Source organism: Dama dama, chromosome 19 (genome assembly GCF_033118175.1).
Source record: "Dama dama isolate Ldn47 chromosome 19, ASM3311817v1, whole genome shotgun sequence".
NCBI lineage: Eukaryota > Metazoa > Chordata > Mammalia > Artiodactyla > Cervidae > Dama > Dama dama.
The window spans coordinates 44,217,407-44,237,471 of NC_083699.1; the positions used below are offsets into that span (position 1 = coordinate 44,217,407).

Sequence of the window (20,065 nt, forward strand, 5' to 3'; positions counted from 1 at the left end):
AAATTGCTTGCAATGTAGGAGATCTGAGTTTGATCCTTGGGTCAGGAAGATCCCCTGGAGAAGGGAATGGCAATCCACTCCAGTATTCTTGCTTGGAAAATTCCATGGACAGAGGAGCCTGGTGGGCTACAGTCCATGGGGTCTCAAAGAGAAGGAGATGACTGAAGCAACTTAACATGCATTTTTTCAAGGGCCAAGGATTGAGTGCTATCACATCAACACCATCCAATACGCATTTCTGAGCACTTACTCAAAAAAATTTTTTTGTTTACTAAATGATAACATGTTTGCACTGACAATTAGACAGTATTTCTGCTTTATTATATACGTTTGTATGTGTGTGCATATAAACACATATACATACACACACTGTATATATGCCTACAATTTTATTCTATGCAGCAATCAAAAGATGCAAGCTCAGCTTTTAATAGTTGTTCCTAAAATTATTTATAGGTCAGAACGATGAGGTTTCTGTAGAGGAAAAAGAAATAGGTGTTGGAAGTCACATTTAAAAACTTCTACCTTAAAAAAAAAAAAAAAACTTCTACCTTGTAAAGGGGGAAGTTCTAACATAGCACAAATGATTAAGTTCCATTCTTCTCGGTGCATTCACTTACTCACAGGACAGTATGCACTTCAGCAGGCATGTCGTTGTTTAGTCACTCAGTCACGTCCAACTCTTTTCTGACTCCAGACTCTAGCCGGCCAGGCTCCTTTGTCCTTGCAATTTCCCAGGCAAGAATACTGGAGTGGGTTGCCATTTCCTTCTCCGGGAGATCTTCCTGACCCAGGGATTGAACTTGCATCTCCTGCACTGGCAGGGGTTTTAAAGCTTTCCCACCGGGGCCACACCCATATGACTTTAAATGAGTCCAAAGACCCTGGAGGTGAAAATTTGACCACATTTTACTCAGGAGCAAATCAGGTATTGAGAAAATTTAAGGCAGGTAATTTGTCAAGCATTCCAGTAGCTGTTTCACAGAGTATATGCTTTTCAAATGCTATTTATTTATTTATTGAATATTTTACTTATTTAACAGAGCTTCTATAGTACATACGCCTCAAGAATTAAAGTTGTCTTTGGTCCCAGAGCCTACAATTGAAATCTTCAAAGCCTGTTTTTAATAGCTGTGTGTGTGTGTGTGTGTGTGTGTGTGTGTGTGTGTGTGTCCACACACATTGTTCAGCTTCATTTCAGATGCAGGATCACAGGATACCAGAGCTGGAGGACATCTTTTGGATTTCAGAGTGTCTTTGAAATTTCCTCTTAAGCAAAGAAAACCTTCAGATGCTAATTTAAAAGGAATCTTAATATACATAAGAAGAAAAAGCAATACATGGGGTCTTTGGGCTTATAAATCTTCAGTATTTGTTGGAAAATACTTAACTGTTGGGAGAAACCCTGAAGCATCTGGTCTGAGTCTTAAATTCTAAGGGGCATATTTTGAGAACCAAGGGTACATTCTAATTTGATAAGGAGCCTGAGGCCCAGAAAGAGAAGTAACCAGCTAAGAGGGGAAGAGCTGAGTTTCTAAAGGGACAGCTTGCCTCCAGCTCAGGGCTTCTATAATAATATGCTGGCTGGCTTTCATATTTGTAAGTGGACATCAAATTGCACAACATCTAAAAATTGCAATCCCTTCGCAGCTAATTTGTGTATTGTGGAAGAGTGACATGGGGTCTCTCCCCAGTGGCTCTTACCCAATTTCTGATGTTGACCAACATAAAAGGTCAATTACAACTATTAGTAAATTTCTGGATACAACATTTTTCTCCTTTTAAACACAGCCTTAGCACTGAGAAAATTATAAACAGATATGTTACTAAATCACTTATCTAATTGAAAAAAGATTGTTTACTGATTTTTTTACACTGATGGCCAATGCTATAAATACTAATAAATTCTGTAAATATCTAAGAGAGGGTAGCAGTGACTGTACACCTAATGACTCGGGGGGAGGAGGAGGGAAGATTGCATTAAAATGAGACCTGTAGCTTCATGTGCTCTGCAAACAAACTCAAATGTCAACTTGTTTCAAAATTACTGCCATTATATCCTAATAGCAAAACACCCACTGAGAAATACCTAGAGGAAATAATAAACAATAATAGCTCTTAGCAATTGAATAATACATTTTATCCATGGATTTGAAGTTCTTTGGAAGCATTCACTAATTAAATTTCACCACACGCCTACAAGGTAGGTATTAGTTCTGTTTCATAGATGTGCTCATTTACTATGAGTTAGAACCCATGTTCGTGGGAGTGTAGCACAGAAAAAAATCCCACTGAAATAAAACATTTTCAGGTTCACTAGGCAATGCAGTGACAACATGGAAGTACCCCAAGGGATACCCAGGAGGCACTGAAGAATTTAATGCACACCCAAAACATCTCAATTAATACAGGGAAACTTGATAAGAAAATCTGAACCCATCGAGATGCAGAAATCAACCTCTAGTTACAAATGCGTTTAAAATATCAGAAGGCAAAAGCTTGCTGCAAGGGCTTTCATGGGTATATTTTACATATCACATATAAGTATAGATGGACTCCAAGAGAGGGAGGTTATCCAGAACCATTAAACCACACGATATTAGAAAAGGAAAGCTCCTAAGATTTTGCAAATGTTTCTCCCTTGTTTTATAGGATGAGGAATGTGGCTCAGATGGTGGTGCAGTCAGGCCAGTTTGGCATAGAATATGTTAAACCCTTGAGTAAGTAAACCAAAGTTTTGCGTAGTAAAGGTTCATTTTTCTTGATACAGATTTGTTCTAATTTGTTGTTGCTGTTTAGTCACTCAGCCATGTCTGACTCTTTGCCACCCCATGGACTGCAGCACACCAGGCTTCCCTGTCCATGCGATTTTCCAGGCAGGAATACTGGAGTGGTGAATTAGTAGTTGGCAAACTATGACCAATAGGCTAACTTCGTCCTGAAGCCTATATTCGCATAGTTTCTCCATTTTCAAATAGTTGAAAATAATAAAGAGAATAATACATTGTGATAAGTGAAAATCATATGAAGTTCAAATTTCTGAGCTCATAAATACAATTTTACTAAAGCACAGCTCTGCCCATCTGTTTGTTCATTTTCTGCACCAGCTTTCATGCTATGATGATAGAGTTAAATAGTAGCAACAGAGAGCCAAGCCTCAAATAGTCACTCTCTGGAGCTTTACCGAAAAAGTTTACTGAGAGATGTGGAAACATCCAGTACCAACATTAAACCTAACGAAATCTTAAAACTTAATGGATTAAACAGTCCCAGATTTGTTCAGAGAAAAAAAAAAATGACGTACCTCAGAGATATGTTATATATTAATATGCACTTTTTATAAACTAGAGATAATCAAATTTTGACTTAGATCTTAATTTTATTTACACATCCATGAGTTTATCAAACTTTCATTGACAACATAAAACATCTGAGAATTTTCCTTGATTTCTCAGCAATCACCACCCTCTTCTCAAACCATACTTTTCCTATATGGTTCTTTACTGTTTAAAACATTTTCACATCCATCATTCCATTAATCTCTCACAAAAATCTTACGAGATGTTGATGGAAAGAACATCTTTCCATAGAGGGAAAATGAAGCTCAGGGCCTTCAAATGACTATCCAAAGAGCATTGTGCACTGAGCAAAAGATTCCTGCTCTGACCCAGAACCCAGGCACTCCTGGGAAAGCAGCATTCCACCTGAAGGCGCAAACACAGTCACAGCTCAGATGGGAAACACCAAAGACGTAATACATGTGAGATGTTAAAAACACAAATTTTCATTCTCCCCTATTTAGGTTTGTCTCTGAAAGGCTATTGTGGGAGGATGTTGTCTCTGTTTGGCTGGAGAGAGAGTTCAGGGGTACTTATAATTTTTTGTTTCAAATTTGTACCATGGACATGTATTACTTATTCAGAAAATAAGGTTTTTGTATTTCCAAACTAATATAGGATAACCAAGTGGCAGCATGTCCTGCCAGGGAGAGCTGTTTGAGGAAAGATTTCACATGGTTCCAGTTGTCCCCAAGGAAAAGAGAATTTCCAATTAAATGTTAATCTAAGGTCAGTGCAGCACTTGCCACGAAGCCCATTTTGATGGGCCATTTACTTGTAGCTTAAAGAAAATGACGGGGGACATCACTGCTGTCTGTCACTACGCCAGTCCTGGCAGGCAACTGATGAGGGGCTTGAAAAAATGTCCTAATCCATCTGGAGTGCTACTCTTTTTTTCTTTCCTTTCAGTCCTTTTTACCACTAAATGCTGTGATTTACAGAAAGACCAGCTATCAGTTTCACTGTCTTACCAGTAGCAATTTGCCTTGGAATACATTCACAATCATTATGTGTTTCTTTTTTAAATATTGCCTGAGAGTTTTCTGCACATAGCTTGCAATAGTGGTCATTTTTAAAAGTTAAGAATAGAGTTAAAATTATTAGGACAATTCTTTACTCTTCAAATCTTCTGAAAATGTTGGGAATTCTCAAGAATAGAGAGAGAGATATTCTTGAGCTAGCTGGAATACATTTATTGATCCTGGAATGCCGGAGAATTATAAAATTATGAACATTATGATTCAATGGACTACTGCAGATCATCTAGCCCAATTGTCTTAATCAGTGAGGAAACTGCCACCAAAGATGATTTTGCTCAATGTGAGTTCAAAAGCAAAAATTATATATACATCCAATTTGCCTGCAATCTGGCCTCAACATACATTTTTAATCTTGTCACCCATAAGATCTGCTTCATGTAAATATACCCACTATCCTTTGGCCTGCACCCCAAATAGTCATGTTATGCTTTTCTCTCCTTGTTCTTTCTGTGTGATAAGAAAGTTCTTCTCTCTTACTTTTCATATTCATATCCTGTCCACTCTTCAAGGCTCTACTCCTCTGAATTCTTAATGCACTTTGTTGGTGGCCATTTCCAATGGCACTTACTTTTATTCATCCATACTTCTGATTTTCACTGCTTTATATGAATGATAGAATTATGAATAATTGATACTTTAAATTGTTGCCAGACCATATTTTTAAAACAGGAAAGACTGTTATACAGTAGAAGGCTGTTGGTGCCTACACTGTAATAAACATCGATTAGCTCTCAGAGTGGGTTGTGATTGTTCAGGAGTTTTATTGTTTAGGGATCCTTGGACACTTGAGTTATTTGAAGAGTAACTCAAATAACCCTAGAACTTTGAAGTCTGAAAGAACCTAAAGGACCCACCAGGCCAAACTTATAGTCTTACACTTAAATATGGAGGTCCAAAGAGGTAAAGTGACTTAACCAGGGCTAAAGCCTGGGTTTCATGGCATTTTATGCCCCTACTTTTTCCCACTGATCATGTTACTTCCCCTAACAACCTTTTTCAGTTGGTGATGTCTACTGCCAGAATGTTATATGTTTGGGCACTTTGCTTTTTTAAATATCATGTACAGAGAGTTTTAGAAGATTCCTCAAGAAACCACAACTTCACTATATATTTTAGTCAGGACATACCTCAGAGATCATAGAGCCTTGTCTGAATCCTCTAAGATTTTCGGACCTGGCCTTCAGCAGAGATAGGATGAAGCAGAGCCCACTTCACCCAGCCCTCTCTCTAACCACAGTTGATGAAACTCCTATCATATCTTTTTCACTAGCATTTGTAGAGCTGTCTTTTTGGACTCCCTTATAATTATATGTTGACTCCTATTTTATTGTGGTTTAACCATGAGTCACCAAAAATAAATTTTTATTTAATCAATGACTCAACAAATGTTATTAGTATATGTCAGTTGCTATTCTAGCCGCTAGGATGGTACAGTTACTTCTCCTACTGTTAACAATCATATGATAAACAATGACTGTTATGGTAAATGCTTACTGTATTCCAGGAACTGTATGAAGCATGTTACACACATAGTCTCACTAAAAATGTTAAATGACTCACCCAAGGTCTAGGACCACAAGTAGGGATCAGAATTTGAACCCAAGTCTATCATCTTCTGAATTCCAAGCCTTCAAGAGGGCAGATTTTGCTCTTTAAGGATGTGTATCTAGTATCAGGGAGAGATTCTAGCACAATTACTGAAGCAGTATGGTACAAGCTCTCATTTAGGCAAGTAGATGGGGTCATTGTGCACGGAGGAAGGAACTCTAACTCTTCAGAGGGCAGTTAGCCAAATCTCTGAGGAATATTTAGGGCATTTGGGCAGAATCTTCAAGAATGACTAGACATTCATAAAGTAGACAAGAGAAAGAGAGCTTTGTGGATAGAGGGAACACTATGGGAAATGGTGTACTGTGTTAAACAAGAAATAGCATGTTTGGGGGACTCAAGATGTCTGGCATAATTGGAATAAGTGAGAAAATGGCTCCTGCTGAAGCTGAAGAGGCAGGCAGGGCCTTTACAGGCTGAGCAGTGGAGTTGGGACCTCACCTGCAGGGAATGAATCATCAGTGAAGATTTTGAAGCAGAGTGCCATGGCCAAATTGTAGATTGAGAAGGATCACAGTGATGTGGACTATGAATTAAATAAGGCCAGAGAGAGAGAAGTTAGGAAGACAGCGCAACTGCTCAACTGACAGAAAATGAGAACTTGAACTAAGATAGTGTTGATAGAAATAAAATGCATACCAAAGGGATATTTACGAGACTGAATCAACTGAACCCTATGTCCAATTAGATATAAAGGGCTAAATTTTAAAAAGGAATCTAAGGTTATACTCATGTTTCCAGCTTAGATAATAAGAAGCCATCAAACTGGAAAGGTGGATCCAAAGTTGGAGAGGAAAGCTCATGAGCCCCGTTTAAGAAATGCTGACTTTGGTGTATGTGAGAAACACTTGGGTAGAGACGTCAAGATGGCAGCCTACACTAGAAAGGAGTGTCTGATATTTTTGGCAGAGAGGTGCCAAATAGGGAATTATTAGGACACAAGTGGTAATTAAAACCAATTGCTTGTTCAACAAATATTTATTGAGCATCTATTATTATTCCAGAAACTATTTTAAAAGGCAGGGATATGGCAGTTACAAAACTGGACAAAAAAGGAGCCTTGCCTTCTTGGAGTAAACATTCTAATGGAAATTATGTTTTAAAGCACATAAATAAATCCATACTTCCAAATTATGTTAAGTTCCACAGAGGAGAAGTATAGAATACCATAAAAAATAACAGGGGACATGTAATCTTGACCGGGGTTGGGGAGGGGGATGGTCAGGGAAGGATTTTCTGAGGCATGGAGCATATAAGCTAAGACCTACAGCTTGATAAAGGGTTAGGTAAGTGAAAAACATTGCAACTGGGAACTGTATATGTAAAGACCTGAGACCAGAGTTGTTGTTGTTCGGTCTCTAAGTCATGTCTGACTCTTTGTGACCCCATGGACTGTAGCCAACCAGGCTCCTCTATCCATGGGGTTTCCCAGGCAAGTATACTGGAGTGGGCTGCCATTTCCATATCCAGGGATCTTCCCAGCCCAGGTATCAAACTCAAGTCTCCTGCATTGGCAAATGGATTCATTACCACTGAGCCACCAGGGAAGCCTGAGGCCAGAGTTAGTTGTATTCAAAATATAGAAAGAAGGCTCATGAGGTTACAACATAATGTATCAGCTCAGGATAGAGAAATAGGAAGAGGTGAGTTCAAGCAGACCTATTCATCAGAGAAGGTCTGGATCTGTAGTTTGAGACACTGTCAGTCAATCAATTAATCAGTCAATCAAAGCATGTGATACAGAAAATCACCATTTAATTAGAGGGGGAAGGGACTGAAAATTTTATAAAAGAAACAGATTTATATAATTTCCAACACAGTATGATATCTAATAATGAGCCCCTTCCACTCAATTAAAATAAAGGAGCTGTTATTCATGGCTAATTTTTCCACCATCAGTGTTCTTTTCTAGCAGGACATAAGAGGGATCCATGAGGTACTTTGGTGTGACTAAAGGTCTCATTGAATGAATAAACAAAATTTGGTATATCCACACAAAGGAATACATGAAAAGAAATGAAATGGCAATATACACTGCAACACAAATGAATTTAAAGACATTGTAAGTGAAATGAGCCAGGCACAAAAGGCCACATATTGTGTGATTCCATCAATATGAAATGTCCATAACAGAAAAATCCTTAGAGACGAAAAGTAGAATAATGGTTGCCAAGAGAAACAGAGAGTGACTGCATAATGGATGTGAGGTTTTCTTCCACAGAGATGAAAATGTTCTGGGATCCAAGAGTGGTGATGGATGCACGCTATGAATATACTAAACCCGCTGAATTGTATACTTTAAGAGGGTGAACTTTATGGTATGTGAATTCTATACCAATAAAGCTGTTACTGAAAAAAATCATATGGGACACCTTCCTGCCTTCTATTAGTCTCAAGAGGTGATAGGCAAAAGCATAAAGATAGACATATTCAGGTAGCTAGCTTAGGATTTCACCAGAATTAATTTTTTAAAGCTGATATTACCTTTGATGAGCTGTGGTTGAATAAGTTATACCTATATTTAAGAATGACTTTGGAAGTTCAGTTCCATAAGATTATTTTTTTACCTGGAAAGATAATGGAAATGCTTTCAGTAACCCATCACATAAATAAAGTGAAAAAGCTAGAGTCCATGTGTCTCATAAAACATCGCTACTTACTGTCTTTGTAAAGATACTATCAAGGAGTCTCTTCCCTTGTGCTGAATGATAAGGATGATAGATTAAAAATGAGGCAGAGATATAACACAGTGGGGCTTTAAGGAGTATCTGGATTCTACCCCAAATGACATATTTATCAATGAACCAGAAGATGTGTTTCACACATTATTTATCCTTCTGGTACTAACCTACTAGTTTATTTCAGTCAAGAAAACTGAGAGGGATTTAAATCCATCAAACATTTTGAAAGCAGCCAAGGTAAGATTTAAATTTTAACATATTTCCAACTTAAGAAATGCAGTGACTTATCAAGTTACTGAGTCTCCCTAATGTCAAATACTCAGGAAATACTGAGAAACAAGTAGTCTTATCAACTTTTCAGTTTTCCCTTGACAGCTAATAATGAAAGACTGGTTACCTGGAATTCATATCAACATGGGGACCATGGCTTGACACTTTTATTTTAGAAATTTAGGGGAAAATAGAAACATGAATATTGGTGGAGATTACATCAAATTAGCAAGCTCCTCAGAAAACAAGATGTACATAAATGAATCAGTAAATAGGTGAGCTAGCAAACCAAGGAGAGGAGCTGCTCAGGAAGTGTTAGCTTAAAAATATTTATGAATAAAAACAGTATTTTGTAGGTCTCAAAGTATTATCATATCTATTACTGAATTTGATTTTCACATCTGCTTTGTGAAATAAGCAGCACAGTAAGAGCCCATTTTCACAGAACGAGAAAATAAGGCTTATTACCAGGGCAAGGCCACTCTGTGCAGATCCACACTTCTGCACAAAGTGGCATGTCCAGTCGTATGTCACCTCACGTCGTCCGATCTCAAGGTCAGTGTATTTCTAATGTGACACAGTATTCTATCATTATGTTGAGTACTGTTTTTATTATCACAGAATTAAAAGATACACACATATATCAGATAGAAACCATTATACCATGGCTTATGGTATAATTTAAATGGTCTATGGTATAAAAACTGACTAGTGGCCTAGAAAATAATGTATTTTGAAAAATACTTGATTTTGTTAACTTTGTCATTGCTTTTATTTATTTTATAAAGGAAACATACACACTAAAACACCTATATATACATGAAATGAGTCTTTCATAGCACTATATGGTCAAGTCTCAACTATCCATCCTTATAAGGACAAAGAATATCTAGAACTTTTTAAATCTCTTGTAATTTCAAATTCTTACATCAGTGGATGTTTCCTCTGTTGTCAGAAACAAACTATTTCTAAAAACCTACCAAACTTCCAGATTTTATTGTTATTTGTTGTTTTCTTCTCTCACTAGATAAGCATCTCCTGAATAAATGATAATTACTTTGATTGAGGTCATTTACTGGTGTTTCTGCCTTCTGCTCCAAAACTTAGGAGAAATATTTAAAAAAGAGAGAAATGGCATCAGAAAGGAGCAAAAGGAAAAAATACTAGGGAAAAAATAATGCTTTCAGAAAGCAGAATAATTTACCCTGAGATAAGACTTTGAACTGAGTAACACTTCCAATATGAACTAAACTTACAGTATAGGATTAGAAGGCAGTTAGGGATTTCCTCAAATGTGCAGTTGATTAATCTCTAGAATGGATTCGCAAGCAGATCAATGAACTCGCTCTTGGAATTATTTCAAGTTATCATCTTCGGGGGACAGGACAGATGTTGAGTGTGGAGAAAGGGGCATTTCAACCTTGAGCATTCACTGCATCATACTGAAAATCAGCACCACCAGGGTGTCCAAGCTAAAGGCTTTAAGTCGCTCTCCCCAGTTGTAGTTATCTCAGCTCTCAGATCAATACAATGATAAGTGGCTACCATCTGATGGACCTGATAGTCCCCAGTGAAAAATTCATTATTACAGCAAGTGATCTCATTTACCCTTCACCCGTCAACAGAGGATTAAAGAGAGCTCCCACCTGCAGCACATCCATGAGCCGTCTAAACAACTCACCTCATCTCCTTTGTGCCAACTGTTATTTATTCCATTCTTGCATTTACTGTACTTCATTGGAATAATTTAAGTTCATTTTTTCAATAGTCTGTAAGTTTCTTCCAAAGGAGATCTAAATATTCAACTTTGTATCATTAGCAACTATCACAGAGAAAATGCCCCATAAAACCTCCTAAATGAAGCTGAAGTATTCATGACCTAAAGAATGCAATTTCATAGCTTAAAGAATAATGACTTTAAAAAAAATCTAAAATAAAGTAATATGTGACCTATTACTATACATCTAATGGGATAATCCTGACTTTAAATATCCTGTCTTATTAACAAAGGTTGATTGGCTAGGTAATACCCTGATTTTTGAGAAAATATGAACAACATAGAAACAAAATGTAAACAACAGGTTTCACTGGTCAACATTTAACCCTAAAACAATGAATACAATGTCAAGTTAAACTTATTTTATTCCTTATGTCTCAAGTTGCCAAGAAGATTTTGGTGACCTAAATATAAAAAAAAAATTTTTTTTTCAGCTAAAATCTGTATATTTCTGTCCTTTATGGTCATAGAAACAGACATCTACTGGGAGCTCAAAGTGTAAATTCAGGGAAAATCCCACAACACAAAAAACAAACATCCAAATTATCAGGTCTGTAAATTGGTAGAAACCTTAGTCCCAAGGCTGAGGAACATAGAACACTGAGCTTCTCAGACTAATAGACACTTGCTGCAGCCTTTGGGTGGGATTTTTGGGTGTTGTAAACTGGGTACCAAATCAACCAGGTGAAACTGTGTAGGTTACTTCTTACTGAACTGCAAGTTATCCTTTGTAAGGTAAGGGAGCTAGGAGACATTTCTGAATGCCTCTTAGCTCTCACATCCTATCAGTCCTTGAACTGTCTCACATTATATAAAATGATGCAGGAGGTTGAGTGATAGTTAACTGGTTAATGGCAAATAATAGACCATCCTTTAACTTCCCCCTCCTTTCTCTTGGCTTTGAAGACAAAAAACACCCAACTCCAAACCAAGATACTTTTCTTATAGGCAACTAATTTAATATGGACCAATAAAACATTGAGTCTAAAGCATTATTATTGCACAAAATATGTTCAAACCACTGTTACTTTGGGCCATTCTGGAATATGTACATCCTTCTGTCATACACAGATTGTTAAGCAATTAACATGATACTTACATTCAAACAGAATTTACAGTTTGCCAAAGGACTCAAACACTGAATCTAATTTTATCCTCAAGAAATCTCTTTTAGGATTCTTGACATCAGACAGATAATGAAACTGAGGTCAGGCAACTAGTAAAGGTGGAGCCAACAGTCTATTGTTAGTTTCAAATTCAGTATCATTCTGTATCGATGCTCCCCCTACCTCCAGTCACACTATTCATAAAGAGGACTCTGCTAAGTGAGAGAAAGCTGATTAAAAGGTTTATATATTCATTCAAGAAATATTTGCCAGGTACCTACTCTGTACAAGACCCTCTGCAAGATGCCAGGGAAAAAATAGACTCCTCTGAGACCCTGACTTCCAGGGCCCTTTGCTCTGAAGGAAAGATTGAAATGGATAAAACTAACTATATGACTTGGGCAGAAGTTATATGTGCCACAAAAACATATAAATAAGAAACGAGCTATGGGAGCACATTGTTTGAATAATCCATTCCATTTATGAGAAGCGGAGAGAGCCTCTGGCCTTTAGCTAGACCTTGAAGAGTAAATATTTCCACAAACAGACATGGGAAGGGAAGGAATCCCAATGTGAAAAGAAGAGTATGAGTGATAGCTCAGATGGACGAGCATGCAAGGCTCACCTGGAGGCAGTTCTTTTGGCCAGTATGGGAAAGATGAAGAGGGAATGGGTACCAGTTTTGTTCAGAAAAGCCAGAGAAGCCTGAGGCTGCAAACTAAAACATCCTCCCTACCCTTTCATTCTCCAGGCTTTTCAAAGAGAATGCTCACTTGCTCATGGCTTCAGAATATTTTTAAAGAATGCTTCTCACTCTGTGTTGTCCACCATAGTAACATTGGTATCACTTGGCAACTTTGAGAAATGTACATTCTCAGGCTCTGGTCACAAACCAACCAAATCAAAAATTCTGGGGTAGGGTCTAGAACTCTGGTTCTAACAAGTCCTACAGGTGATTCTGGTGCTTGCTCAAGTTTGAGAATCACTTCCTTAAAATATTTTTCCTGCTTATCAGCATGTGCCCCTTTTACCGTTAGGCATCCATTCTAGCCCCAAGTTACCTGACTCTCCCCCAAGCCTGCAGACTAATTCTGTGCATGTGAGTATAAGTCTGCTGACCAAGGGTAAAACGGGCTATTTGGGAATGAACTAGAAATTTATGCTCAGGTGCAGAGTCACTACTCTTCACCACTGTTCAAGGGGAGATTTATACATCTCTTGCTGATTTAAGTAGATGTCATCTACGGCCCCGCTCTCCCTGGAATAAATGTCTCTTATGAAACTACTGTTAGCCATTCTGTAACATATTTCAAATGGTTCACAAACAAGAATTGTGAACTATTCTCTATGGAACACTCATGTCACATTCAAGTATGACAATTCCAGAGGAGAAACTGGGCCCACCCATTTTTTCCCCTGTAATCTTCTGGTTTGGCTTAGAACTATTCACAATCTAGTTTGATAACTGATCACAAAGCTTTATGTCAACACCATGTGGTGATGTGTAGTAGTCACAGTTCTTATTTTCATGGAATTAGTCTATTTCTTTGGAATGCTCAAAAAATGCTCTCACTTTGCCCAGTCACCCCCAGGAGTTCTCCTGGTCCCTACCTTAGGAGTTCCTTCCTGGAATGCTCACCCAGACTCACATTCTCTGCTCATCAACACCTGTCAAATCTGGGCTCAAATGCCACTATTTCTCATTCAACCAGATATAATCTCTTCCTAGACAATACATCTACAAGAATTATTTCTCTCTTGCAGAGCTCTGTGGCTTTCTGGGACACAGTTGTGGATCTGCATTATTAAAAATATTCTAATTAGTTCCTGTATGCCCTGTAAGAAAATCCTGATGCAAATCATTTCTAATTAAGAAAAAGACAATGCATCAAAAATTTTTAAAACCAGAATAAATAAAACTCTTTCAATATCCATTCCTCATTCTGGACTTTTTTGACGTGACAGTGCCACCTAAACTTTATAAACATACGAATGACCTCAGGGCTTTGCCATTGCCTAAAGAGATAGAGTATGTGACTTATGAATTTTAGATTTGGAGGTAGGTTTAAACAGTGGAAACAGTGGCTGACTTTATTTTTGGGGGGCTCCAAAATCACTGCAGATGGTGATTGCAGTCATGAAATTAAAAGACGCTTACTCTTTGGAAGGAAAGTTATGACCAACCTAGATAGCATGTTGAAAAGCAGAGACATTACTTTGCCAACAAAGGTCCATCTAGTCAAGGCCATGGTTTTTCCAGTGGTCATGTATGGACGTGAGAGTTAGACTGTGAAGAAAGCTGAGCACCGAAAAATTGATGCTTTTGAACTGTGGTGTTGGAGAAGACTCTTGAGAGTCCCTTGGACTGCAAGGAGATCCAACCAGTTCATCCTAAAGGAGATCAGTCCTTGGTGTTCATTGGAAGGACTGATGCTGAAGCTGAAACTCCAGTACTTTGGCCACTTCACATGAAGAGTTGACTCATTGGATAAGACCCTGATGCTGGGAGGGATTGGGGGCAGGAGGAGAAGGGGACGACAGAGGATGAGATGGCTGGATGGTATCACCGACTCAATGGACATGAGTTTGAGTAAACTCTGGGAGTTGGTGATGGACAAGGAGGCCTGGCGTGCTGTGATTCATGGCAAAGAGTCGGACATGACTGAGCGACTGAACTGAACTGAACTGAACTGATGAAGGGACCTAGTGTCTTATGGAAGTCTGAGAGGCAAGTAAGAAGTCTAGGAGTAAGATATAGGTAATCTAGTTGTGCTTCCTACATTCCCCTTAATTAGTATTACTGGATAATACATTGTTATACTATCACACAGTAGATAAAATTCTTTTTGAGATAACTGATTACTAATAGAATATTTTTAGAAAAACAGAGTGTATTTGTTGCCTTTTGTTGCCAAGAATGGCTAAAATTTGATCTGGATCTAAATAATAAAATCAATACCAGCAACCCAATAGCATTTCAATTTTCATATGCTTTTATATATGATATTTTCATTTAAGGCTCACAAGAGTTCTGTCCTGTGATAGTGTCATGCCATAGGTGGGCATTCAATACATCTATGAGACAAAAACAAAACTCATTGCGAATCAGTCATTTCTGAAAATCTGACAGCAAATAATCAACCAGATTGACTGAAAACGTCTTTCACTTTTCAGTAGAATGTTAACAGTTTTCTACTTCATTTCCTGGGACAATGATAAAGAGTCCTTCCAACTGTGTACTTAAGCGAGAGGAACAGATGTTAGGAATAACAACTCACTATCAATATAAGAAGCAATCTTCACTGTATAGACCATGAAACATCTTATTGAAGTCCTATGTCAAGCATGGTATACATAACATCAAAGATATACACTCCTCTCAAAAGTCTCTGTGTGGCAGAGATGTCTGTCTGTCCCCGATCAATAACTATTCTCATTTCCTCCTTTTTAACACTATCTTTATACTGTTGGAAGCAGTAATACATCCAGCTGCATACCCCAGCCATTTCCTTGTAGGCAGTATCTAAACAAATTTTTAAAAATTGTGTATTGATTTTCAACTGTTGTGTTAGTTTCAGATGTACAGCAAAATGATTCAGTAATATACATACACATATATACATATGTACATGTGTGTACATATATATGCATATATATGTACATGTGTGTCTGTGTGTGTGTGTATATATATATATTCTTTTTCAGATTCTTTTTCCTGATAGGTTATTACAAAATATTGAGTACAGTTCCCTGTGCTATACACTAAGTCATTGCTGGTTATCCATTTTATATGTAGTAGATGTAGTAGTCTGTATATCAGAGAAGGCAATGGCACCCCAATCCAGTACTCTTGCCTGGAAAATCCCAAGGACAGAGCAGCCTGGTAGGCTTCAGTCCATGGGGTCGCTAGGAGTTGGACACAACTGAGCAACTTCACTTATACTTTTCACTTTTGTGCATTGGAGAAGGAAGTGGCAACGCACTCCAGTGTTCTTGCCTGGAGAATCCAAGGGACGGGGGAGTATGGTGGGCTGCCGTCTATGGGGTCGCACAGAGTCGGACCCGACTGAAGTGACTTAGCAGCAGCTGCTGCAGCAGCAGCAGTCTGTATATGTTAATCCCAAACTCCTAACTTGAGAGGGACTTACAGAAAAAGAAAAAATTACATTATCAGGTCCTCCTTTTGCCCTTCTCTTTTTCTGTATATTTCTAATTGAAAACTCAGATGTGATAATAGGAACTGCAATAGATGGACATCTTTTGACCATGGGTGACCTTGAGAATGGAAGCTACACAACATGAATGGCAGAGCAGAAGGACAGAGGAAAACTGAGACACTGATGAAATCATAAACCCATCATACCAGCCTTGGGCTGCTTACCTCTTGATTTCTGTGTTAAGAGAAATTTAATTCTACTTTGTTTAAGTCATTATAACTACAGCTCTTTGTTACTAGCTGACCAATTTAATCATAACTGATGAATCTCTCCAAATATGGACAGGCTAAGGAGCCAGAAATATTTGATTATGATTGAATTTTAGAACTAAAGTCCAATTGATGAATAGATGGACTAGTGTTCCCTACTAATGTGGGCTAAAAGAAGCGGATGATTTTTTCCTAAATGAGGCGCCAGAAATGGAACTTTAACAGGAGTCTGAGTCATGCCAGAAAGAAGATGATGGTGTCTGGAACCCTGCATAATCGTGCAACAAAGGTGGGGGTGGAAGGTGAACAAGTGAGTTAAAGCAGGAGAAAATTAGAGTGAAAGGCTAATGGAGCAAGAGGGAAAGGCAAGCTGTTTGGAGCTGGAGGGGCAGGCATCATTAGTCCCCAGACACGGAACTAGAAAAGAAACTTATTTACTCAGGTGGTTTAGAAAAAAATGTTTTCCTTCTCCTCCAATAGCTGGCATAGGTCTTAAAAAATTGGTGCATGTTCAGTAAATACATGTTGATTTATTTAAAGCCATCCAGGAAATTAGGACTTTCCTGGTGGCTCAGACAGTAAGGAATCTTCCCTCAATGTGGGAGACCCAGTTTCGATCCCTGAGTTGGAAAGATCCTCTGGAGAAGGGAATGGCAACGCAGTTCAGTATTATTGCCTGGACAATTCCATGGACAGAGAGGCCTGGGGGGCTACAGTCCATGGGGTTGCAAAGAGCCTGACACCAATGAGCGACTAACACTTTCACTTTTCAGGAAATCAGTGATGAAAATTCACCTGAGAAGCCCCATTTTCAAAAGACTGCATGGGCTATACCATTTCACTCCAAATCTTTCTCCTTTAACTGTCACTGAATAACATCTAAATTATAAGAGGAAAAGATACACATAGAGGTAATTGCGATAAAGCACGTACATGTCATCAAAGTCTCCTAACACAAACGGAATGAGAATTTAAAAAGACTCAGCATTAACTTTTAACTACCATTTAAAACTCTACACTTGATATTTATATATTTGTTTCTCTAGCACAGTGATTCTCAACTAAGGTGATTTTGCCCTGTAGGGACATTTGGCAATATCTTGAGTAGTTTTCAGTTTTTATAAGTGAGGTGGAGACACTACTGGTATCTTGTGGGTAGAGGCTAGCCAACCAACCTACAATGTACAGGACGGTCCTCACCCCCACAAAAAGCTATCCTGCTCCAAATACAGTAACAGTGCCAGCTACTTCAAGGTTATGGATGGCATAATATCCCTAGAGTTGACAGTCTCTCAGTTCATGTGATATTCTTCAAAGCATTCAACAAGAAAACACTGAAGAGTGTAGAATCATAAAAATGTGATATACAGTCTATAATTCTTGGTATTACTCAGCTTCCAATGTATTTCCTTGTTCACAGAAGGCTGGAAATAAGTAATAACCCCAGTGATTAAATATACATTATTTGGCAGGCACAATGAAAAAACTTTATAAAGAAATCCCATTGAACTGATAGAACACTCTTGAAGAGTAGATGCTATTAAAATCATTTTATGGAAGAGAACACAAAGCTATGAGAGATGAAATTCCATGCCGAGGATCACAGGACTTATCAATAGCAAAGGATCACATAGCATCACAACTATAGGAAGCTTAATGTACACTCACAAGATGGTTGCTATTCTGTATACCTACGTTCTCTAGTGAGTTAAGAGGGTTTTCCACCCTTTAAATCTCAGAAAACAATAGCCTTCTTGCAAAGAATGCTTTCTGGAATGCACTGTACATTTCTACTCTGAATTAGGCACACGATTTTGGACAAAATTTAATCTTGATATGTCAAGACGATTATGAGGAATATCCACACTGCCCAGAATTGCAATGTCCGCTGGATCAACTGACATGTACAGAGCTTCCTGTCTCTTCACTAGGTGGTCCTAATGCTTTTAGAGTTTTTCTGACTGATTTTTATCATTTTCTCGGTCTCTTTTAACTATAGCCACTGTGGGGATCACCAGGTGTATTAGACTATATGTAAAATTAGATCCTAAAAGAATCTCCCACAGTATGTTGGGGGGGGGGTGCAGTGTGGGGAAGGAAGATGGGGAGCAGCAAAGAGGGATGAAGAAAATGTAAACTTCAAGGTACCAACTTTCTCTCTTCCAAATTCCTTTTGGCTTTATTTCTTAGTTTGCAACTGGGTTCCAGCTAGCTGAGTTTGCTGGATCTGTAAGCTTTAGACTCATGAGGTGTTACAATTCTGGACATCTTAATCATCATGATTTAGAAAAATTCGACATTTGACTGTATTATAATGGGACTTGTGCCATGCTTACACCACACTAAGCACATCTTTTAACACAAACCTAAATTTATCAATAAAAACACATTTCCTATATGTATCCAAACCATACCTTTAGTTTTTAAACACGTACCTCCACATTTTTAAATTTAAAAAGAGATTAAAAATACTAATAAAATTCTCAGAACTAATAAATGTAACCATATACTATGAAGTTTCAAAGTCTGCTTTACTCTGGAGGAAACTATTTCTCCAATGAGGCCTACAACATCAGTTTTTGTTTTGTTTTTGTTCCACCATTGTTCCTTTGGAGAATGGAAAGGACTCTTATCAGCATTTTACAATTGCAGGTGCAAAATGGTGCAACTCACAGAGATTCTGTGAGGTTTAACTATGACAAAATACAGTCAGACATATCAATGATTCTTGAAGCTTGCAAGAAACCATGACAAATCTTGCTGTACATCTAAAACTAATACAACACTGCTAATCAACTATGAATATAAAATAAAAATCTTATTAACAACAGAAAAAACATGACAAATCTGCTAAATAACCCATCAGTGCACCATTTTAAAAAAATCACATTTAAATAGATTTCCTGTATAGTTATATGTCATCAGTAAGTGCTACACTGGATCTGTGCTTTGGCAGGCTGAAGGCTGGTATTGAAACTGCTGGTGTTTGGGTATCCAGAATGTGGCATGTCAGAGCACTGCATTTCTTCTGCTTGTCACTTGCCTCTTTCAACTCAAGATCAGCTACTGTTTCGTGACAATGTTCCCTTGGGAATCTGAATGCTGCTACCAGCAGTTTTATTACATTCTGCCCTGACTTTGTGAGGCTGAGCAAGCTGCAGCCTTTGCACTAAGACCATCTTGGAAAGCAGAACAAGGCAGAGTTTGGAGCATGTTAACTAGTAAATGAAATTTCAGAGTGCATTAGCTTTACCCTAGAAAGCAGGACATTTGACTTATTTGGAAAATAAAGGGTTATCCTGAGAAGAAATAAACATTCTGCTTGTCTCTTAAATCATAGTTTTATATAACTTAGCTTTCCAAAGAAGATAATTTATTCCTCCAGTTGGAAGAGTCTGTATAAAACTACCAAGGCAGTTAAGATGATATAAAAACTTGTTGGCTACATATCAAAATAGATATACAATTAGGGATTGAAGATATAGTCATTGAAAAGCTGGCTGCATACTCCCTTGACATCTTTACAGGGCTTTGCATTTGCTCTACAGTAGCCATAATGGTACATTCTAGAAAGTCAGGTGCTAGGTCCTTTGCAAAGTACTTGGGATGCAAAGATAAGTCATATTTGGGCCTGTCTTCAGGGGACTGGTGTTACAGCCGTGGGCTGCTTTCCCGTGTGCTCTGAGTGAAAGACAGAACAGGACAAATCAGGTTTGAAATCACCACAAGATTTTTAGGTTCAGCTGTTGTTGCTAGGTTTCCACTTATAGCAAAACATGAGCTGAAGAACAAATACCTTCTCTTTTAAAATATCTCCAA

At 38.0% G+C, this 20,065-nt stretch overlaps 1 long non-coding RNA gene across 1 annotated transcript in view; it reads right to left on the reverse strand.

The window, feature by feature from the left end:
- Positions 1-852: 852 nt before the first annotated feature.
- The window catches only part of LOC133073420 (uncharacterized), a 76,151-nt gene continuing 56,938 nt past the window's right edge, over positions 853-20,065 (reverse strand). Inside the window, exon 3 of the long non-coding RNA XR_009696980.1 lies at positions 853-884. This is a non-coding gene — a long non-coding RNA (uncharacterized LOC133073420). The remainder of the gene's footprint in view (positions 885-20,065) is intronic.